This window comes from Schistocerca cancellata, chromosome 7 (assembly GCF_023864275.1).
Source record: "Schistocerca cancellata isolate TAMUIC-IGC-003103 chromosome 7, iqSchCanc2.1, whole genome shotgun sequence".
NCBI lineage: Eukaryota > Metazoa > Arthropoda > Insecta > Orthoptera > Acrididae > Schistocerca > Schistocerca cancellata.
Genome location: NC_064632.1, coordinates 546,658,421 through 546,683,879, shown reverse-complemented (window position 1 = coordinate 546,683,879; position 25,459 = coordinate 546,658,421).

The following is a 25,459-nucleotide window of genomic DNA, read 5'->3' as shown; positions in this document are numbered from 1 at the left end:
AGTATTTTGCAAACAAAACTTTCTTTACTTCTCGGAGATCGCCCTTCATTCATCATTATTCCCAAAAAGTCCTATCTATACCTCCTTCCTGTATTCTATTCATATTTCTTTCAAAATAATTATTTCTGATTGTACAATACTCATTTGGGCCCAAATCTTTTTCATATAACTTCGCATTGCATTCTTTACCTATTCTCCATAGTCAGTTTCTTATATAGTCTACCCCCTCTTAAGCTAACTTAAATCTACTGAGCTCAGATGCTAAACTAAGGGACGAAGCAATGCAGCATCACATAAAACAGTTAATATAAACAGCAATGAAAAAAACGCAGATTTGCGAAGCAAGCAGCATTAAGAAATTAGCAAAAGTCAAATTCAATAACACTATGCCTGGCAAACAGCAGCAACTTATACCTAAACATGACATAGCTCAAGCAGAAAAAATATTACAGTAAAAACAACAATGCAGACAAGAGAAATGTCTATTCACATCTTAATGTCTATGTAATTAAAGTGGTGCACCACAACAACTTATTGTAAAAAGAAATATTACCATGTACTTGAAAAGAAAATTATGTGTTACTGTTACTAGTTCCTTCTTATTGTTCTTTCCTTTCCAAGTGCTCCTTTTTTAAAGAATGTGGATCATAAAATAATTATTTAATAGATCTGTTGACAGAAAGAGTTCACATTAGCAAATGCATCTAAGTTTATTTTATAGAACTAATGCTGCAACACAGCTGGAAACCAGATATTAAATGAAATAAGCAACTATGAAAAGCAAAGCATAAAAATATCAATCAATAGTCATGTGGCATTTCGTAAGTCAGTAGCACTCAACTCTCGGAGAAAGACTTGTCATAATCAGGTGTGCAGATGTACGAATATTTCCCATCAATTCATAAGCATTTCAATAATTAGCACAAAGTGCGAGTAATCATATGTTTTTAAGTAACAAGGGTGTCGCATTAGCGATGAAAGGCACACCCTAATGGCTTGTTCTCCAGGTGTTTGACACAGCTGTGTGCCCACAACGCATTACAAAAATCATATGTTTTCAAGTAACGAGCGTGTCGCATTAGCGATGCCCTCTACAAAGGAATGTCATTAGCGGGGGTATAGGCTTCCGGAAAGGCACACCCTAATGGCTAGTTCTCCAGATGTCTGACACAGCTGTGTGCCGACGACGCACGTGCAGGTGGTCACTTTCTTACGGAAATATTTACGACAGCAGTTTCCGCTACAGTGACAGTCTTCACATGTCAAGAATTTGCGTTACAAATCTGTAGAAACAAAATCTTATGAATATAACAGTGTCCAAATAATTTTCGCCGGCATTGTGATACATTCACGCATTTACACACATTTCATAACTCTTAAAGTACGATTCTCGGTTTCCAACATCCTTTTTCACAAGTCAAGAGTCCCTAACTTCTATTCATTATTCATATACATATAAATACGTAATCACATTCCTCATATATGGTAGCATCATCTTATTGACATAGACATACCTCAACAGCATAATACACATCGTCGTCGTAAAAATAACATCATAACACCTCAGTCAAATCTCAAAAAAGTCGTACCTTTCTGCAATAATTTCAAAATCTAAAAAAAATTCTCTGCTCATTTAAATAGCGTCATCTACCTCAAACGTACTTTAAAATCATTCTCCCTTACCAAATACATCATTCAAAGCTCTCATAGTATCACAATGGTTCTGAAAAAATATGAACAGTTCACAAAGTACAGACAAAATACAATTTCTTAAGTGTGAAGTTATCCAACGGTGTAATCACGTAAACATCTGTCACTGACGTAATAAAAAAGTTTGTCTCTCTCAGTTAAATGATCAGATAGCTGTGTAATTTATGTGTTAGAGAAATATGGTACCGATGTGTTAAATTGTATAAGCAAATACCATATTAGCTAGGGCTCCTTGTGCTTGCCAAACACATGGTACACAAAGTAGGCGTGTACCCCCCTGAGGTTTATTGTAATTGTACCCTCAGGTATTACAGCTTACAGTAATGGAATGAAATGTATCACGAAAAACTTTCTTTGTAATTCAAAAATCTCTAAAAATAAATGTTTTAAGTACAAAATTAATCACTCAAATACGTGTCCTGTAGCACTAAATGTGCGTCTTGCTGTAAGATAATCTCTGGGAAGTGTCGTAGTTATTGTCCTCCAAAAGCTAAGTTCTGCAGAAGTCAATGTACTTACCTCATGATACACAAAAGTGAAATGCTTTGCGTATAGATATCATACTTATTACGCTTATTGCCGTGATGAAGAAAGTACTGTGCTGTAACGTATTCTTGTGCTACAGAAAAGGCTGTCTCATTGTAGCTATACCACAAAAGTCACCACTAAAACATGTCTCACTTTATAGAAGGATTCAGAAAAAACTGTGCAGATATAAAACAGATACACCGCAAAAGCAACATTGTAAATTGTCACGCATTAGCAGCGTCGTGATAAAATCGTGTAGCTGTCACATAAACTAACCACTCTGTCATCTGGCATTTCACAGAAAGCACCTCAAATCCAGAATCCACTCTCAAGCAAACCAAAATGTTGCATGAAAATTTCATTAGCAGTGCTGGTATATGTTCTAAGTATGTAAGCCGTATATTCGTTACGTAATCGTGCAACTAACAAGGAGGAATGTATAAATAACCACACTGTGCCGTCTGTTCGCAATAACAATGCATTCGCAATTACTTGTCTAAGTTACCTATGTTCTTGACTGGATGGTTAGTTAGCTTTAAAACATAGTTGCATGTTAACAGTTTCTCAGTGTGACAAATTGTACAAGTAGCGTGAAGTGAAAATTGCAAAGACTAAGTTAAAAAGCAGATTAACTGTCAATAAATCGTTTTACATGAGAAATGTGGTGTAAACCTTTACTCTTCCTAGTACGCAGAGTTTCAACTTCAACGCAATTATCATGTGGTATACGTCGGATTCTGTAAGGTCCATTGTAAACTAGAAAGAATTTGTGACTCAAGTGTTTCTTCTTATCTGACAATGAATGAGCTTTAATGAGAACTTTCTGACCAATACATAATTTCTTTGCATTTGCTTTACCGTTTAGTTTTCTCCTTTTGTCTGCTGCAGATTTTATATTTTTAAGAGCCAAATCAATTATGTCTTTGTGTCGAAGTTTACGTGTATTCGGGAAAGGTACAAGCTCTCTGATTCTGTTCGGAGGTTCTACATTCTTCAGTACAAGAGTAGGTGGTAAAGCAGTGGAATCATGAGGCATTTCATTCAGCACATTTTGAAATAAGTGTAAATATCTGTCCCAATGCTGATGCTTTCTGTGACAATAAAGTCTGCAAAGCTTATTGATTTCTTTCATAATCCGTTCAGACGTGTTACAGTGTGGTGAATACAATGAAATAAAAACAGGTTTGATTTTATGATTCCGAAGCATGCGTGACCAAACAGCAGACCTGAATTGCGGTCCGTTATCTGAAATGACTTTACTAACGTGTCCAACTTCACGTAAGAAATTTTTAACAAAGGCGTTGGATACAGACCGTCCAGTGGCTTTACGTAACGGAGTGAAAGAAACAAATTTTGAAGTAAGTTCAACAGCGACTAGAACGTACGCAAATGCATTAGATGTTCTGACAAGCGGCCCCAAGAGATCAACAGCAGCAAATTCTTTTAATTTAGAAGGAATGATAGCAAACAGCGGAGCACGATGGGAGACAGTAGATGGTTTCGCCTTTTGACAAAGTTTACAAATAGACAAGACTCTTCGAATTCTCTTTTCCATATTGTTAAAATAACAAGTCGTTCGAAGAATATGATAACATTTTCGTGGACCAAAATGTGCGTAGCTGAAATGAATGTACCAAATGAGCTTATTAACAAAATCGTCTGGAATGCAAAGTACCCATAGCTTGTCATCAACAGTGCAGCGTTTGAACAGTATGTTGTTTCTAACCAGGTAATAATGCCGAATCTGAGTGTGTGTCTTTTCATGCCATTTACTTTTGATGTCTTTCCCAATCGGATCTTTATCTTGTTCATGAGCAATGTCCTTTAAAGATGTGGTGATGAAGTTTTCAAAGGCGACTTTCTGAATGTAAAGAATACTGAAATTTTTCTCGAGGTTGCCTTCTGTGTTACTTTTCTCAAGCCCAGCCGGTGCGCGTGACAGCGCGTCCGCAACAATGTTCTCCTTGCCGGGAATGTAGACTATTGTGAAGCTGAATTCTTGCAGAAACAATGCCCAACGTTTTAGCCTGTCATGATTTAATTTTGAAGACATAAGAAATTGTAATGCACGATGATCACTGTATACTTTTACGTGCTTACCAGAAAGAAAGAAACGGAATTTGTTAAATGCCCAAACAATAGCTAAAGCTTCTAATTCAGTAACGGAATAATTTTTTTCAGATTTTGTTAGCACTCGGCTAGCAAAAGCAATGGTTTTCTGAACAGTAGTGTCATTTTCTATGGCTTCTTGAAATAAGTGGGCACCAAGACCGACTTTAGAAGAATCAGAGCTAAGGCAGAAATCTTGTGACAGATCTGGATGAGCTAGTATTGGCGCGTGAAGTAACGCTTCTTTCAAAGAATTGAATTCCAACTGTGCTTGTTCGTCCCAATTCCAAATAGTATTTTTTCCAGTGAGAGAACAAAGTTTTGGTGTAACTAGAATTTGCATATTCAGAAAACGACGGTAAAAATTTACGAGACCTAGAAAACTACGGACTTGTTTTTTTGTGGATGGAACTGGAATGGCTCTGATTGCTTCTAACTTTTCAGAATGCGGCTGAATGCCTTCAGAAGAAATAATATGTCCCAAAAACTTCACCTTTGACCTACCGAATTCAGACTTTTCCAAGTTAACTGTAATTCCAGATTCTGCAAAAATACGTAACAAACTGTCGAGGATGCGGTTATGTTGTTCCCATGAAGCTTCTGCTATTAGGATATCGTCCACATATAAGGTGATGTGACGTCTTAAGAACTCAGGTAATATGGAATTTAACCCGCGAATGAATGCTGCTGAAGAAATGTTCAAACCAAAAGGAAGTTTCCGAAACTGATAACAAACGCCGAAACAAAGGAAAGCTGTGTATTTTCTGCATTCTGGATGAAGTTCGATCTGATAAAAGCTGGATCTGAGATCAATGGAAGACAACACTTTTACACCATTAAAATTTTGAAGAAGTTCTTCCATCGTCTGCGGCCTGTCTGTTTCAGGAATGATGATAGTATTGATTTGTCTCGAATCTAAAACAAGCCTGATCGATCCATTTTTCTTCTCAACAACATGTAATGGGTTGTTGTATGAGCTTACTGCAGGCTCAATAATGCCCTCATTAAGCATAGATTGTATTTCTGTTCTAACACGGTCCCTATAATGCGCCGGAATTACGTATGGTCTAACACAAAATTTAGTATGCTCACGAACACGAAATTGGTATTGAAATCCCTTGATTGTTCCTGTTTTGTGAGTAAAAACTGTGGAATGTGCTTGTAAAATCTCAAAAAGGTCCTGCCTATCAGTGTCATTACAATTCTCAATTGTTTGAATTTTATTCTGAATTAACTCATTAATTTCAAATATGCCGTCGATGTCATCCCTGTCAGTACTTGCAGAGTGATTGTTAGTGTCTAGTTCCGTAGAAAATTCCGAACTGTTATCTAACAGAAGGTAAAGCCGATTAATTTCCTCATCATGGTTTGAGAGCCAGTCTTCAAATTTCAAAGCTATTGACTTACCTTCTTTCTCTAAACTTATTTCAGCATCGTGAAAGCTTAAGATTGCTTTGTATTCATTCAAAAACTCTACTCCCAGTATAATTTCCGTCGACAATAATGGAACAATAAGAAAGTTCATAGAGAAGCTGTGGCTTTGACAAAAGAATTCTAAGTTGGTTTGTTGGTGTACATCTACACTTTTTCCAAAGATTGCACCTAGTAATTTAATCTTACGTAACGGAAGTGTGGGGCAATCGTTCGATTTGTTGCATTTGCTAAAAGCTGTTTCACTAATTACTGAAATGGGACTGCCAGAGTCAAGTACTGCCGTAAATTTTACGTCATTTACAGTAATGTGAATCACAGGATATGCAATGTTGTTATGTTTTACGTCGTGTTCCTGGAGTAAGATGTCCCTAATGTCTTCCATTTTTACGTAATTACTAGCTACGGCAGCTGCGTCGTCAGTTTCATAAGTACGTATTGTCGCTGCCAACGGAGTGAGTCATTGCCTGCTACCTCTTTGTTGGCGCGCGTCGTTATTGGGATTTGGAGACCTAACTTCTACAAATTCATCGTGACGAGAGTGCTCTGCTCTGTTTAAATCTCGCCAGTTCTGATGCAATTCAGGTCTGTCGTTACGATCATATCGTCTGTCGTCATGTCGGTAGATTCGATAGTTTCTTTCTTGTCGGTCATGTGGTGGAGAATTTCTCCCTGGATCGTAACTGCGCGCTGGACCGTTGCGTCTAAAGTTATTCTGTCTCCCTTGATAATAATTATTTTGGTTCCCATATTGTCTGTTTCTCTGATTGTCTCTGTGATAGTCATTATTGCGGAGAGGTGATCTTTCCCTGTAATTATTACTACTCTGCCAACGGTTGTCATACGGGTGGTGTCTATTTTGGTCACGATTTATGTCGTGAGAATAGCCTTGTCGCGTCCAGTTATCGTTTCTGTCGTCACGGAATTGTGACGGATGTGACCTGTAGTGATTGTTTTCCTGTTTTCGCATCCCACGACTGTCTGTGTCAATTTCTAATTCTTGTAACAGTCCCTGAAAAGCTTCAATGTCGTCTTTGCAACGTCGTGCTAAAATAATATGTCTCAAATGTTCGGGCAGTTTGATTAAGCAAATGCGGATGAGTTCTGAGGGGCTGTATGGGTTTGACAGGTATTGATTCTTGTGCAACATGTCTTCAAAATATTTCACAAGACTGGAAAATTCAGATAGTTCGAAGTGTTTCATCATTATGATGCTATGTTTTACGCGGTCTTGTGTGGCTTGAGACCAATATGCTGAGAGGAAGGCATGGTAAAATTCTCCTTCACTGAATCGTGAATGACCGATCGCATTCTTACAGCTGGTTCATTCTCTAAGTAGCCACACATAAATTCTAACCTGTGCTCCAATGACCAGTTGGGAGGGAAACAATGAGAGAATTGATGGAGCCACGCTTGTGGATGAATGTCGTTGGCAGAATTCTTAAACGTTTTGAATTTACGTGTAGTAATGAACAGCTTATAGTCAAAATCATCGTGTCGGCGAGTAGCATATCGGTCATTGTTACGTCGTGTCGGCGGTTCCATCTCAAAATTCGGTGTACCTTGCCAATTTCTTTCATAATTACCGAAATGCCCTGTGTTATTATTTTGTGGCTGTTCCGTATTTCTATGTCCCTCTTCCCTTATTGGGGCGCGAGTGTCCTCTGAAATACGTAATTCTTGTATTACCTGTGTCAGCTGATCTAGTACTTCCCGCATTTCTCTTTTGTATTGCGTATTAATTTGATTCTGATTTTGTTTGAATTTTCTTATTTGTTCATACTCTTCTGTGTCAGTGAAGGCTACGGGTCTTGTGTCATTAAGATCATCATCTACCTTTGTAGATAAGTTAGTGACCTGATCCGAAAGTTCGGCTACTTTCTCTGATAATGAACTAATTTCCCCTATGTGTCTTTCTACTGTGTCCTTTAAGTTTTCCTTAGTTTTTGCAAGTTGCGTAACCGAATCGGTAGATGCAACTGAGTCCATTTTAGCTTGCAAGGTCTCATGATTTTCATGAACAATAGTTTGCAGTTCTTTTATCGCTGCTTCGTGATTCTGTAATGCATTTTCATGCCGCGAAAAAATAGGTTGAAAATGTTCACAAATTTGTGTTTTTACGTCATTACAGACCTTTTGACATTTCGATTCGATGTAATGTAACTCAGTAGTTAAATCTTCACGTGTTTGTTCAAGTGTGGTGTCTAACTTTTGCAGCTTTTGCTGTGTTTGTCTCTGATTTTGTTCCATTGTGTCTAACTGTTGCTGTGTTTGTTTCTGATTTTGTTCCATTTGTTGCATTAGTTGTAATATCAATGCATTAGTGTCTGGAATCTGTTCCTCTACTCTTTTCGGCAGTGCATTTGCACCGGCAACATTCACATTTTGACAAGCTGAAACTGTGTCTTGACTTATTTGAGAAAACGGTGAGGACGCAAAACCTGAATCTACAGTATTTGCAAAATTATGTCCTATCATTTCGGATTCCTGAGGCGAGCTGTTGCCGACCGATCGATCGATAATGCTTCCCTGTTCAATACCTGTTTGACTGTCTACGCCATTGTTTGACGCCCGCTCCATTTCCCTACGCACAGTTACCAAATTACTACTTTGAACATTAGTTAACTCATTACACAGTGGCGCTAACACATTGCTTGCGTCTTCACTGTCGTTTCTCAGTTTACTTTGGAGCCGAGTGTTACGGTTTTCACACGCCATTATTGTGACAATATTTCACACGATAACACAGAAAAACTCAATTTGAAGAGCAAAAATAAGAGAACACATTAATATAGCACTGAAAATAATATCTAGTTAATTGCAGCTGCGAAATACTTGGTGCAAATCTACATGCATGCCACAACTGTTTTACAGTACAACAATGAAAGACTGCAACTACAAAGGAGATTCTCTCTACAATTACGCGCTAGCAATAAACAAAAGCTACACTAAATACACAAACTACACGAAAAAAAATCAGAACATTCCAGTGAGGTATCCTAGGCTAAGGGTCGACATATGAAACGTCCCCTTTGAGCAATTTATACAAGATTGTGCTTAAACTGACACACAATGTTTTTAGCGCAACGCAATCTGACTATCAAAGATCCCGGCAAAAGAATGACCCTGAGTAACATTAAACTATACCTTTCACAAATAACTTACCTCACAAAAAATCTTCATTACTCGAACTACTGCAATACAGCGAGCGCCACTACTGCCAGCTAAATAAAAGATTCAAACTACTGAAGGTACTAACTACTGATAGGGATAGTTAGCAAATGAAAGATATTAATAGTGAACAAACATTGTATTTACCTTAATATCATCAAAAGTCATAATATATATATCAGTTCATGACAAATTACAAAACTCCGCCATCTCTCTCCCCACATCCACCACTGCTGGCGGCTCACCTCCAACTGCGCAACGCTACGCGCTGTTAACATCCAGCTGCCCCTCTACAATGGCAGACAACAATGCAAACTAGCCACAGACTGCACATAGCACAGCCAGTGATTTTCATATAGAGCGCTACGTAACTTTGCCAATATAAAAATCTAAACAGCCTACTTACATAAAGAAAACATAAACAGCCTACTTACAAAGTCGGCTGGAGGACGATGTATTGAATCTCGAAGCAATGGGAGTGTGCCATAGTCATAACGAGGCCCTGAACGTTACAATTAAGTATCAGTTTTGCGTCCGATTCGAAAATCTAGACTCACAGGAGAACGACCATGAGGTGCGCGAGGCAGCAATAGACCCAAGGAGACAAGTCGGCTGTAAGACGATGTATTGAATCGGAACGCAATTTGAGTGTTCCATCGTCATTAGGGGGCCCTGAATGTTACAATTAACAATAAGTTTTGCGTCCGATTTGCAAATCTAGACTCACAGGAGAACGACCATGAGGTGCCGGAGGCAGCAATAGACCCATGGAGACAAGTCGGCTGGAAGACGATGCATTGAATCGGGACGCAATTTGAGTGATCCATCGTCATTAGGAGGGCCTGAACGTTACAATTAACTACCAGTTTTGCGTCCGTTTCGATAATCCAGACTCACAGGAGAACGAACATAAGGTACCCGAGGCCGCAATAGACCCTTGGAGAAAAGTCGGCTGGAGGACGATGTATTGAACCGGGACTCAATTTGGGTGTTCCATCGTCATTAGGAGGCACTGAACGTTACAATTAACTATCAGTTTTGCGTCCGATTCGATAATCTATACTCACAGGAGAACGACCATAAGGTGCTCGAGGCAGCAATAGACCCATGGAGACAAGTCGGCTTGAGGACGTTGTATTGAATCGGGACGCAATTTGAGTGTTCCATCGTCATTAGGAGGCCCTGAACGTTACAATTAACTATCAGTTTTGCGTCCGATTCGATAACCTAGACTCACAGGAGAATGAACACAAGGTGCCCGAGGCAGAAATAGACCCTTCGAGACAAGTCGGCTGGAGGACGATGGATTGAATCTCGACGCAATTTGAGTGTTCCACCGTCATTAGGAGGCCCTGAACGTTACAATTAACTATCAGTTTTGCGTCCGATTCGATAATCTAGACTTACAGGAGAACGACCATAAGGTGCCCAAGGCAGCAACAAACCCATGGAGACAAGTCGGCTGGAGGACAATGTATTGAATCGGGACGCAATTTGAGTGTTGCATCGTCATTAGGAGGCGCTGAACGTTACAATTAACTATCGGTTTTGCGTCTGATTCGATAATCTAGACTCACAGGTGAACGACCGTAAGGTGCCCGAGGCAGCAGTAGAACCATGGAAACAAGTCGGCTGGAGGACGATGTAATGAATCGTGACGCAATTTGAGTGTTCCATCGTCATTAGGAGGCCCTCGAAGTTACAATTAACTATCAGTTTTGCGTCCGATCCGATAATCTAGACTCACAGGGGAACGACCATGAGGTGCCCGAGGCAGCAATTGCCCTTGGAGTCAAGTCGGCTGGAGGAAGATGTATTGAATCTCTACTCAATTTGAGTGTTCCTTCGCCTTTAGGAGGCCCTGAACGTTACAATTAACTATCAGTTTTGCGTCCGATTCGATAATCTAGACTCACAGGAGTACGACCGTAAGGTGCTCGAGGCTGCAATAGACCCATGGAGACAAGTAGGCTAGAGGACGATGTATTAAATCGAGACGCAATCTGAGTGTTCCATCGTCAGTAGGAGGCCCTGAACGTTTCAATTAACTATCAGTTTTGCGTCCGATTCGATAATCTAGTCTCACAGGAGAACGATCATAAGGTGCCCGAGGCAGCAATAGACCCATAGAGACAAGTCGGCTGGAGGACGATGTATTGAATCGGACGCAATTTGAGTCTTCCATCGTCGTTACCAGGGTCGGAACGTTAGAATTAAATGTCAGTTTTGCGTCGCATTCGAAAATCTAGTCCCACAGGAGAACGAACAATAGGTGCCCGAGGCAGCAATAGACCCTTGGAGACAAGTCGACTTGAGGACGATGTAATGAATCTCGACGCAATTTCAGTGTTCCATCGTCATTAGGAGGCCCTAAACGTTACAATTAACTATCAGTATTGCGTCGGATTCGATAAACTAGACTCAAGGGAGAACGAACATAAGATGCCCGAGGCAGCAATAGACCCTTGGAGGCAAGTCGGCTGTAGGACGATGTATTGAATCGGAACGCAATCAGAGTGTTCCATCGTCATTACGAGGCCCTGAACGTTACAATTAACTATCAGTCTTGCGTCCGATTCGATAATCTAGACTCACAGGAGAACGACCGTAAGGTGCCCGAGGCAGCAATAGATTTTTGGACACAAGTCGGCTGGAGGACGATGTATTGAATCTCGACGAAATTTGAGTGTTCCATCGTCATTAGGAGGCCGTGAACGTGACAATTAACTATCAGTTTTGCGTCCGATTCAAAAATCTTGACTCACAGGAGAACGACCATAAGGTGCCCGAGACAGCAATAGACGCATGGAGACAAGTCGGCTGGAGGACGATGTATTGAATCGGGACGCAATTTGAGTGTTCCATCGTCATTAGGAGGCCCTGAACGTTACAATTAATTTTCAGTTTTGCGTCCGATTCGATAATCTAGACTCACAGTAGAACGACCACAAGGTGCTCGAGGCTGCAATAGACCCATGGAGACAAGTAGGCTAGAGGACGATGTATTAAATCGAGACGCAATCTGAGTGTTCCATCGTCAGTAGGACGCCCTGAACGTTACAATTAACTATCAGTTTTGCGTCCGATTCGATAATTTAGACTCACAGGAGAACGATCATAAGGTGCACGAGGCAGCAATAGACCCATAGAGACAAGTCGGCTGGAGGACGATGTATTGAATCGGACGCAATTTGAGTGTTCCATCGTCGTTACCAGGGTCGGAACGTTAGAATTAAATGTCAGTTTTGCGTCGCATTCGAAAATCTAGTCTCACAGGAGAACGACCAATAGGTGCCCGAGGCAGCAGTAGACCCTTGGAGACAAGTCGACTTGAGGACGATGTATTGCATCTCGACGCAATTTCAGTGTTCCATCGTCATTAGGAGGCCCTGAACGTTCCAATTAACTATCAGTATTGCATCGGATTCGATAATCTAGACTAACAGGAGAACGAACATAAGGTGCCCGAGGCAGCAATAGACCCTTGGAGACAAGTCGGCTGTAGGACGATGTATTGAATCGGATCGCAATTTGAGTGTTCCATCGTCATTAGGTGGCCCTGAACGTTACAATTAACTATCAGTCTTGCGTCCGATTCGATAATCTAGCCTCACAGGAGTACGACCGTAAGGTGCCCGAGGCAGCAATAGATTTTTGGACACAAGTCGGCTGGAGGACGGTGTATTGAATCTCGACGAAATTTGAGTGTTCCATCGTCATTAGGAGGCCGTGAACGTGACAATTAACTATCAGTTTTGCGTCCGATTCAAAAATCTTGACTCACTGGAGAACGACCATAAGGTGCCCGAGGCAGCAATAGACGCATGCAGACAAGTCGCCTGGAGGACGATGTATTGAATCGGGACGCAATTTGAGTGTTCCATCGGCATTAGGAGGCCCTGAACGTTACACTTAACTATCAGTTTTGCGTCCGATTCGATAATCTAGACTCACAGGAGAACGACCATGAGGTGTCCGAGACAGCAATAGACCCATGAAGACAAGTCGGCTGGAGGACGATGTATTGAATCTCGACGCAATTTGAGTGTTCCATCGTCATTAGCAGGCCCTGAACGTTACAATTAACTATCAGTTTTGCGTGCGATTCGATAATCTAGACTCACAGGAGTACCACCATAAGGTGCTCGAGGCTGCAATAGACCCGTGGAGACAAGTCGGCTTAAGAACGATGTATTAAATCGGGACGCAATTTGAGTGTTCCACCGTCATTAGGAGGCCCTGAACGTTACACTTAACTATCAGTATGGCGTCGGATTCGATAATCTAGACTCACAGGAGAACGAACATAAGATGCCCGAGGCAGCAATAGACCCTTGGAGTCAAGTCGGCTGGAGGACGATGAATTGAATCGGAACCCTATTTGAGTGTTCCCACGTCATTAGGAGGCCCTGAACGCTACAATTAACTATCAGTCTTGCGTCCTATTCGATAATCTAGACTCACAGGAGAACTACCATAAGATGCCCGAGGCAGCAATAGATTCTTGGAGACAAGTCGGCAGGAGGACGATGTATTGAATCTCGACGCAATTTGAGTGTTCCATCGTCATTAGGAGGCCGTGAACGTTACAATTAACTATCAGTTTTGCGTCCGATTCAAAAATCTAGACTCACAGGAGAACGACCATTAGGTGCCCGAGGCAGCAATAGACCCATGGAGACAAGTCGGCTGGAGGACGATGTATTGAATTGGGACGCAATTTGAGTGTTCCATCGTCATTAGGAGGCCCTGAACGTTACAATTAACTATCAGTTTTGCGTCCGATTCGGTAATCTAGACTCACAGGAGAACGACCATAAGGTGCCCGAGGCAGCAATAGCCCTTGGAGACAAGTCGTCTGGAGGACGATGTATTGAATCTCGACGCAATTAGATTGTTCCATCGTCATTAGGAGGCCCTGAACGTTACAATTAACTATCAATTTTGCGTCGGATTCGATAATCTAGGCTCACAGGAGAACGACCATAAAGTGCTCGAGGCAGCAATAGACCCTTGGAGACAAGTCGGCTGGGGGACGATGTATTGATCGGGACGCAATTTGGGTGTTCCATCGACATTAGGTGGCCCTGAACGTTACAATTAACTATCAGTTTCGCGTCCAATTCGAAAATCTAGACTCTCAGGAGAACGACCATAAGGTGTCCGAGACAGCAATAGACCCATGAAGACAAGTCGGCTGGAGGACGATGTATTGAATCTCGACGCAATTTGAGTGTTCCATCGTCAGTAGGAGGCCCTGAACGTTACTATTAACTAACAGTATTGCGTCCGATTCGATAATCTATTCTCACAGGAGAACGATCAAAAGGTGCCCGAGGCAGCAATAGACCCATGGAGACAAGTCGGCCGGAGGACGATGTATTGAATCGGACGCAATTTGAGTGTTCCATCGTCGTTAGCAGGATCGGAACTTTAGAATTTAATGTCAGTTTTGCGTCGCATTCGAAAATCTAGTCCCACAAGAGAACGAACATAAGGTGCCCGAGGCAGCAATAGACCCATGGGGACAAGTCGCCTGGAGGACGATGTATTGAATCGAGACGCAATTTGAGTGTTCCATCGTCATTAGGAGGCCCTGAACGTTACAATTAATTATCAGTTTTGCGTCCGATTCGATAATCTAGACTCACAGGAGAACGACCATAAGGTGTCCGAGACAGCAATAGACCCATGAAGACAAGTCGGCTGGAGGACGATGTATTGAATCTCGACGCAATTTGAGTGTTGCATCGTCATTAGCAGGCCCCGAACGTTACAATTAACTATCAGTATGGCGTCGGATACGATAATCTAGACTCAAAGGAGAACGAACATAAGATGCCCGACGCAGTAATAGACCCTTGGAGACAAGTCGGCTGGAGGACGATGTATTGAACCGGGACGCAATTTGAGTGTTCCATCGTCATTAGGAGGCCCTGGAAGTTACAATTAACTATCAGTCTTGCGTCCGATTCGATAATGTAGACTCAGAGGAGAACGACCATAAGGTGCCCGAGGCAGCAATAGACCCTTGGAGACAAGTCGGCTGGAGGACGGTGAATTGAATCGGGACGCAATTTGAGTGTTCCATCGTTATTAGGGGGCCCTAAACGTTACAATTAACTATCTGTTTAGCGTCCGATTCGATAATCTACACTCACAGCAGAACGACCATTAGGTGCACGTGGCAGCAATAGACCATTGGCGACAAGTCGGCTGGTGGACGATGTATTGAATCTCGATGCAATTTGAGTGTTCCATCGTCATTAGGAGGCCCTGAACGTTACAATTAACTATCAGTTTTGCGTCCGATTCGATAATCTAGACTCACAGGAGAACGAGCATGAGGTGTCCGAGACAACAATAGACCCATGAAGACAAGTCGGCTGGAGGACGATGTATTGAATCTCGACGCAATTTGAGTGTTCCATCGTCATTAGCAGGCCCTGTACGTTACAATTAACTATCAGTTTTGCGTGCGATTCGTTAATCTAGACTCACAGGAGTACCACCATAAGGTGCTCGAGGCTGCAATAGACCCGTGGAGACAAGTCGGCTTAAGAACGATGTATTAAATCGGGACGCAATTTGAGTGTTCCATCGTCATTAGGAGGCCCTGAACGTTACACTTAACTATCAGTTTTGCGTCCGATTCGGTAATCTAGACTCACAGGAGAACGACCATAAGGTGCCCGAGGCAGCAATAGCCCTTGGAGACAAGTCGTCTGGAGGGCGATGTATTGAATCTCGACGCAATTAGATTGTTCCATCGTCATTAGGAGGCCCTGAACGTTACAATTAACTATCAATTTTGCGTCGGATTCGATAATCTAGACTCACAGGAGAACGACCATAAAGTGCTCGAGGCAGCAATAGACCCTTGGAGACAAGTCGGCTGGGGGACGATGTATTGATCGGGACGCAATTTGGGTGTTCCATGGACATTAGGTGGCCCTGAACGTTACAATTAACTATCAGTTTCGCGTCCGATTCGAAAATCTAGACTCTCAGGACAACGACCATAAGGTGCCCGAGACAGCATTAGACCCATGAAGACAAGTCGGCTGGTGGACGATGTATTGAATCTCGATGCAATTTGAGTGTTCCATCGTCATTAGGACTCCCTGAACGTTACAATTAACTATAAATTTTGCGTCGGACTCGATAATCTAGACTCACAGGAGAACGACCATAAGGTGCCCGAGGCAGCAATAGCCCTTGGAGACAAGTCGACTTGAGGACGATGTATTGCATCTCGACGCAATTTCAGTGTTCCATCGTCATTAGGAGGCCCTGAACGTTACAATTAACTATCAGTATTGCATCGGATTCGATAATCTAGACTAACAGGAGAACGAACATAAGGTGCCCGAGGCAGCAATAGACCCTTGGAGACAAGTCGGCTGTAGGACGATGTATTGAATCGGATCGCAATTTGACTGTTCCATCGTCATTAGGTGGCCCTGAACGTTACAATTAACTATCAGTCTTGCGTCCGATTCGATAATCTAGCCACACAGGAGTACGACCGTAAGGTGCCCGAGGCAGCAATAGATTTTTGGACACAAGTCGGCTGGAGGACGGTGTATTGAATCTCGACGAAATTTGAGTGTTCCATCGTCATTAGGAGGCCGTGAACGTGACAATTAACTATCAGTTTTGCGTCCGATTCAAAAATCTTGACTCACTGGAGAACGACCATAAGGTGCCCGAGGCAGCAAAAGACGCATGCAGACAAGTCGCCTGGAGGACGATGTATTGAATCGGGACGCAATTTGAGTGTTCCATCGGCATTAGGAGGCCCTGAACGTTACACTTAACTATCAGTTTTGCGTCCGATTCGATAATCTAGACTCACAGGAGAACGACCATGAGGTGTCCGAGACAACAATAGACCCATGAAGACAAGTCGGCTGGAGGACGATGTATTGAATCTCGACGCAATTTGAGTGTTCCATCGTCATTAGCAGGCCCTGAACGTTACAATTAACTATCAGTTTTGCGTGCGATTCGATAATCTAGACTCACAGGAGTACCACCATAAGGTGCTCGAGGCTGCAATAGACCCGTGGAGACAAGTCGGCTTAAGAACGATGTATTAAATCGGGACGCAATTTGAGTGTTCCACCGTCATTAGGAGGCCCTGAACGTTACACTTAACTATCAGTATGGCGTCGGATTCGATAATCTAGACTCACAGGAGAACGAACATAAGATGCCCGAGGCAGCAATAGACCCTTGGAGTCAAGTCGGCTGGAGGACGATGAATTGAATCGGAACCCTATTTGAGTGTTCCCACGTCATTAGGAGGCCCTGAACGCTACAATTAACTATCAGTCTTGCGTCCTATTCGATAATCTAGACTCACAGGAGAACTACCATAAGATGCCCGAGGCAGCAATAGATTCTTGGAGACAAGTCGGCAGGAGGACGATGTATTGAATCTCGACGCAATTTGAGTGTTCCATCGTCATTAGGAGGCCGTGAACGTTACAATTAACTATCAGTTTTGCGTCCGATTCAAAAATCTAGACTCACAGGAGAACGACCATTAGGTGCCCGAGGCAGCAATAGACCCATGGAGACAAGTCGGCTGGAGGACGATGTATTGAATTGGGACGCAATTTGAGTGTTCCATCGTCATTAGGAGGCCCTGAACGTTACAATTAACTATCAGTTTTGCGTCCGATTCGGTAATCTAGACTCACAGGAGAACGACCATAAGGTGCCCGAGGCAGCAATAGCCCTTGGAGACAAGTCGTCTGGAGGACGATGTATTGAATCTCGACGCAATTAGATTGTTCCATCGTCATTAGGAGGCCCTGAACGTTACAATTAACTATCAATTTTGCGTCGGATTCGATAATCTAGGCTCACAGGAGAACGACCATAAAGTGCTCGAGGCAGCAATAGACCCTTGGAGACAAGTCGGCTGGGGGACGATGTATTGATCGGGACGCAATTTGGGTGTTCCATCGACATTAGGTGGCCCTGAACGTTACAATTAACTATCAGTTTCGCGTCCAATTCGAAAATCTAGACTCTCAGGAGAACGACCATAAGGTGTCCGAGACAGCAATAGACCCATGAAGACAAGTCGGCTGGAGGACGATGTATTGAATCTCGACGCAATTTGAGTGTTCCATCGTCAGTAGGAGGCCCTGAACGTTACTATTAACTAACAGTATTGCGTCCGATTCGATAATCTATTCTCACAGGAGAACGATCAAAAGGTGCCCGAGGCAGCAATAGACCCATGGAGACAAGTCGGCCGGAGGACGATGTATTGAATCGGACGCAATTTGAGTGTTCCATCGTCGTTAGCAGGATCGGAACTTTAGAATTTAATGTCAGTTTTGCGTCGCATTCGAAAATCTAGTCCCACAAGAGAACGAACATAAGGTGCCCGAGGCAGCAATAGACCCATGGGGACAAGTCGCCTGGAGGACGATGTATTGAATCGAGACGCAATTTGAGTGTTCCATCGTCATTAGGAGGCCCTGAACGTTACAATTAATTATCAGTTTTGCGTCCGATTCGATAATCTAGACTCACAGGAGAACGACCATAAGGTGTCCGAGACAGCAATAGACCCATGAAGACAAGTCGGCTGGAGGACGATGTATTGAATCTCGACGCAATTTGAGTGTTGCATCGTCATTAGCAGGCCCCGAACGTTACAATTAACTATCAGTATGGCGTCGGATACGATAATCTAGACTCAAAGGAGAACGAACATAAGATGCCCGACGCAGTAATAGACCCTTGGAGACAAGTCGGCTGGAGGACGATGTATTGAACCGGGACGCAATTTGAGTGTTCCATCGTCATTAGGAGGCCCTGGAAGTTACAATTAACTATCAGTCTTGCGTCCGATTCGATAATGTAGACTCAGAGGAGAACGACCATAAGGTGCCCGAGGCAGCAATAGACCCTTGGAGACAAGTCGGCTGGAGGACGGTGAATTGAATCGGGACGCAATTTGAGTGTTCCATCGTTATTAGGGGGCCCTAAACGTTACAATTAACTATCTGTTTAGCGTCCGATTCGATAATCTACACTCACAGCAGAACGACCATTAGGTGCACGTGGCAGCAATAGACCATTGGCGACAAGTCGGCTGGTGGACGATGTATTGAATCTCGATGCAATTTGAGTGTTCCATCGTCATTAGGAGGCCCTGAACGTTACAATTAACTATCAGTTTTGCGTCCGATTCGATAATCTAGACTCACAGGAGAACGAGCATGAGGTGTCCGAGACAACAATAGACCCATGAAGACAAGTCGGCTGGAGGACGATGTATTGAATCTCGACGCAATTTGAGTGTTCCATCGTCATTAGCAGGCCCTGTACGTTACAATTAACTATCAGTTTTGCGTGCGATTCGATAATCTAGACTCACAGGAGTACCACCATAAGGTGCTCGAGGCTGCAATAGACCCGTGGAGACAAGTCGGCTTAAGAACGATGTATTAAATCGGGACGCAATTTGAGTGTTCCATCGTCATTAGGAGGCCCTGAACGTTACACTTAACTATCAGTTTTGCGTCCGATTCGGTAATCTAGACTCACAGGAGAACGACCATAAGGTGCCCGAGGCAGCAATAGCCCTTGGAGACAAGTCGTCTGGAGGGCGATGTATTGAATCTCGACGCAATTAGATTGTTCCATCGTCATTAGGAGGCCCTGAACGTTACAATTAACTATCAATTTTGCGTCGGATTCGATAATCTAGACTCACAAGAGAACGACCATAAAGTGCTCGAGGCAGCAATAGACCCTTGGAGACAAGTCGGCTGGGGGACGATGTATTGATCGGGACGCAATTTGGGTGTTCCATGGATATTAGGTGGCCCTGAACGTTACAATTAACTATCAGTTTCGCGTCCGATTCGAAAATCTAGACTCTCAGGAGAACGACCATAAGGTGCCCGAGACAGCATTAGACCCATGAAGACAAGTCGGCTGGTGGACGATGTATTGAATCTCGATGCAATTTGAGTGTTCCATCGTCATTAGGACTCCCTGAACGTTACAATTAACTATAAATTTTGCGTCGGACTCGATAATCTAGACTCACAGGAGAACGACCATAAGGTGCCCGAGGCAGCAATAGCCCTTGGAGACAAGTCGGCTGGAGGACAATGTGTTGAATCTCGACGCAATTTGATTGTTCCATCGTCATTAGGACTCCCTGAACGTTACAATCAACTGTATATTTTGCGTCGGACTCGATAATCTAGACTCACAGGAGAACGACCATAAAGTGCTCGAGGCAGCAATAGACCCATGGAGACAAGTCGGCTGGAGGACGATGTATTGATCGGGACGCAATTTGTGTGTTCCATCGACATTAGGTGGCCCTGAACGTTACAGTTAACTATCAGTATTGCGTCCGATTCGATAATCTAGTCTCACAGGAGAACAATCAAAATGTGCCCGAGGCAGCAATAGACCCATGGAGACAAGTCGGCTGGAGGACGATGTATTGAATCTCGACGCAATTTGATTGTTCCATCGACATTAGGACTCCCTGAACGTTACAATCAACTATAAATTTTGCGTCGGACTCGATAATCTAGACTCACAGGATAACGATCATAAGGTGCCCGAGGCAGCAATAGACCCATGGAAACAAGTCGCCTGGAGGACGATGTATTGAATCGGGACGCAATTTGAGTGTTCCATCGTCGGTAGCAGGGTCGGGACGTTAGAATTAAAGGTCAGTTTTGCGTCCCATTCGAAAATCTAGTCTCACAGGAGAACGACAATAAGGTGCCCGAGGCAGCAATAGACCGATGGAGACAAGTCGACTTGAGGACGATGTATTGAATCGGCACGCAATTTGAGTGTTCCATCGTCGTTAGGAGGCCCTGAACGTTACAATTAAGTATAAGTTTTGCGTCCGAATCGATAATATACACTCACAGCCGAACTACCATACGGTGCTCGAGGCAGCAATAGACCATTTGAGACAAGTCGGCTGGAGGGCGATCTATTGAATCGGGACGCAATTTGAGTGTTCCATCGTCATTAGGAGGCCCTGAAAGTTACAATTAACTATCAGTTTTGCGTCCGATTCGATAATCTAGACTCACAGAAGTACGACCATAAGGTGCTCGAGGCTGCAATAGACCCATGGAGACAAGTCGGCTGTAGGACGATGTATTAAATCGAGACGCAATTTGAGTGTTCCATCGTCAGTAGGAGGCCCTGAACGTTACAATTAACTATCAGTTTTGCGTCCGATTCGATAATCTAGTCTCACAGGAGAACGATCATAAGGTGCCCGAGGCAGCAATAGACCCATGGCGACAAGTCGGCTGGAGGACGATGTATTGAATCGGACGCAATCTGAGTGTTCCATCGTCGTTAGCAGGGTTGGAACGTTAGAATTAAATGTCAGTTTTGCGTCGCATTCGAAAATCTAGTCTCACAGGAGAACGACCAATAGGTGCCAGAGGCAGCAATAGACCCTTGGAGACAAGTCGACTTGAGGACGATGTATTAAATCTCGACGCAATTTGAGTGTTCCATCGTCATTTGCAGGCCCTGAACGTTAAAATTAACTATCAGTTTTGCGTCCGATTCGATAATCTAGTCTCACAGGAGAACGATCATAAGGTGCCCGAGGCAGCAATAGACCCATGGAGACAAGTCGGTTGGAGGACGATGTATTGAATCGGACGGAATTTGAGTGTTCCATCGTCGTTAGCAGGGTCGGAACGTTAGAATTAAAAGTCAGTTTTGCGTCGCATTCAAAAATCTAGTCTCACAGGAGAACGACCATACGGTGCCCGTGGCAGCAATAGACCCTTGGAGACAAGTCGGCTGGAGGACGATGTATTGAATCGGGACGCAATTTGAGTGTTCCATCGTCATTAGGAGGCCCTGAACGTAACAATTAACTATCAGTTTTGCGTCCGATTCGATAATCTAGACTCACAGGAGGACGACCATAAGGTGCCCGTGGCAGCAATAGACCCTTGGAGACAAGTCGGCTGGAGGACGATGAATTGAATCAGGACGCAATTTGAGTGTTCCATCGTCGTTAGGAGGCCCTGAACGTTACAATTAACTATCAGTTTTGCGTCCGAAACGATAATATACACTCACAGCAGAACGACCATAAGGTGCTCGAGGCAGCAATAGACCATTTGAGACAAGTCGGCAGGAGGACGATCTATTGAATCGGACGCAAATTGAGTGTTCCATCGTCGGTAGCAGGGTCGGAACGTTAGAATTAAATGTCAGTTTTGCGTCGCATTCGAAAATCTAGTCACACAGGAGAACGACCATAAGGTGCCCGCGGCAGCAATAGAACCTTAGAGACAAGTCGGCTGGAGGACGATGTATTGAATCGGGTCGCAATTTGAGTGTTCCATCGACATTAGGAGGCCCTGAGCGTTACAATTAACTATCTGTTTTGCGTCCGATTCGATAATCTAGACTCACAGGAGAACGACCATAAGTTGCCCGTGGCAGCAATGGACCCTTGGAGGCAAGTCGACTTGAGGGCGATGTATTGAATCTGGACGCAATTTGAGTGTTCCATCGTCATTAGGAGGCCCTGGACGTTACAATTAACGATCAGTCTTGCGTCCGATTCGATAATCTAGAATCACAGGAGAACGAGCATAAGGTGCCCGAGGCAGCAATAGACCCTTGGAGACAAGTCGGCTGGAGGACGATGTATTGAATCCGGACGCAATTTGAGTGTTCCATCGTCATTAGGGGGCACTAAACGTTACAGTTAATTATGAGTTTTGCGTCCGATTCGATAATCTAGACTCACAGGAGTACGACCATAAGGTGCTCGAGGCTGCAATAGACCCGTGGAGACAAGTCGGCTGAAGAACGATGTATTAAATCGGGACGCAATTTGAGTGTTCCATCGTCATTAGGAGGCCCTGAACGTTACAATTAACTATCAGTATTGCGTCCGATTCGATAATATAGTCTCACAGGCGAACGATCAAAAGGTGCCCAAGGGACCAATAGACCCATGGAGACAAGTCGGCTGGTGGGCGATGTATTGAATCGGACGCAATTTGAGTGTTCCATCGTCGTTAGCAGGGTCGGAACGTCAGAATTAAATGTCAGTTTTGCGTCGCATTCGAAAATCTAGTCTCACAGAAGAACGACCATAAGGTGCCCGAGGCAGCAATAGACCCTTGGAGACAAGTCGGCTGGAGGAAGATGTATTGAATCGGGACGCAATTTGAGTGTTCCATCGTCATTAGGAGGCCTTGAACGTTACAATTAACTATCAGTTTTGCGTCCGATTCGATAATCTATACTCACAGGAGAACGACAAAAAGGTGCCCGAGGCAGCAATAGACCGATGGAGACAAGTCGACTTGAGGACGATGTATTGAATCGGGACGCAATTTGTGTGTTCCATTGTCGTCAGCAGGGTCGGAACGTTAGAAATAAAGGTCAGTTTTCCGACGCATTCGAAAATCTGGTCCCACAGGAGAACGAACATAAGGTGCCTAGGGCAGCAATAGACCATTGGAGACAAGTCGGCTGGAGGACGATGTATTGAATCGGGACGCAATTTGAGTGTTCCATCGTCATTAGGAGGCCCTGAACGTTACAATTAACTATCAGTTTTGCGTCCGATTCGATAATCTAGACTCACAGGAGGACGACCATAAGGTGCCCGAGGCAGCAATAGACCCTTGGAGACAAGTCGGCTGGAGGACGATGTATTGAATCAGGACGCAATTTGAGTGTTCCATCGTCAGTAGGAGGCCCTGAACGTTACAATTAACTATCCGTTTTGCGTCCGAAACGATAATATACACTCACAGCAGAACGACCATAATGTGCTCGAGGCAGCAATAGACTATTTGAGACAAGTCGGCAGGAGGACGATCTACTGAATCGGACGCAATTTGAGTGTTCCATCGTCGGTAGCAGGGTCGGAACGTTAGTATTAAATGTCAGTTTTGCGTCGCATTCGAAAATCTAGTCTCACAGGAGAACGACAAAAAGGTGCCCGAGGCAGCAATAGACCGATGGAGACAAGTCGACTTGAGGACAATGTATTGAATCGGCACGCAATTTGAGTGTTCCATCGTCGTTAGGAGGCCCTGAACGTTACAATTAAGTATCAGTTTTGCGTCCGAATCGATAATATACACTCACAGCCGAACTACCATACGGTGCTCGAGGCAGCAATAGACCATTTGAGACAAGTCGGCTGGAGGGCGATCTATTGAATCGGGACGCAATTTGAGTGTTCCATCGTCATTAGGAGGCCCTGAACGTTACAATTAACTATCAGTATTGCGTCCGATTCGATAATCTAGTCTCACAGGAGAACAATCAAAATGTGCCCGAGGCAGCAATAGACCCATGGAGACAAGTCGGCTGGAGGACGATGTATTGAATCTCGACGCAATTTGATTGTTCCATCGACATTAGGACTCCCTGAACGTTACAATCAACTATAAATTTTGCGTCGGACTCGATAATCTAGACTCACAGGAGAACGACCTTAAGGTGCCCGAGGCAGCAATAGCCCTTGGAGACAAGTCGGCTGGAGGACAATGTATTGAATCTCGACGCAATTTGATTGTTCCATTGTCATTAGGACTCCCTGAACGTTACAATCAACTATATATTTTGCGTCGGACTCGATAATCTAGACTCACAGGAGAACGACCATAAAGTGCTCGAGGCAGCAATAGACCCTTGGAGACAAGTCGGCTGGAGGACGATGTATTGATCGGGACGCAATTTGAGTGTTCCATCGACATTAGGTGGCCCTGAACGTTACAATTAACTATCAGTTTTGCGTCCGATTCGATAATCTAGACTCACAGGAGAACGACCATAAGGTGCCCGAGGCAGCAATAGACCCTTGGATGCAAGTCGACTTGAGGACGATGTATTAAATCTCGACGCAATTTCAGTGTTCCATTGTCATTAGGAGGCCCTGAACGTTACAATTAACTATCAGTATTGCGTCCGATTCGATAATCTAGTCTCACAGGAGAACAATCAAAATGTGCCCGAGGCAGCATAGACCCATGGAGACAAGTCGGCTGGAGGACGATGTATTGAATCTCGACGCAATTTGATTGTTCCATCGACATTAGGACTCCCTGAACGTTACAATCAACTATAAATTTTGCGTCGGACTCGATAATCTAGACTCACAGGATAACGATCATAAGGTGCCCGAGGCAGCAATAGACCCATGGAAACAAGTCGCCTGGAGGACGATGTATTGAATCGGGACGCAATTTGAGTGTTCCATCGTCGGTAGCAGGGTCGGAACGTTAGAATTAAAGGTCAGTTTTGCGTCCCATTCGAAAATCTAGTCTCACAGGAGAACGACAATAAGGTGCCCGAGACAGCAATAGACCGATGGAGACAAGTCGACTTGAGGACGATGTATTGAATCGGCACGCAATTTGAGTGTTCCCTCGTCGTTAGGAGGCCCTGAACGTTACAATTAAGTATCAGTTTTGCGTCCGAATCGATAATATACACT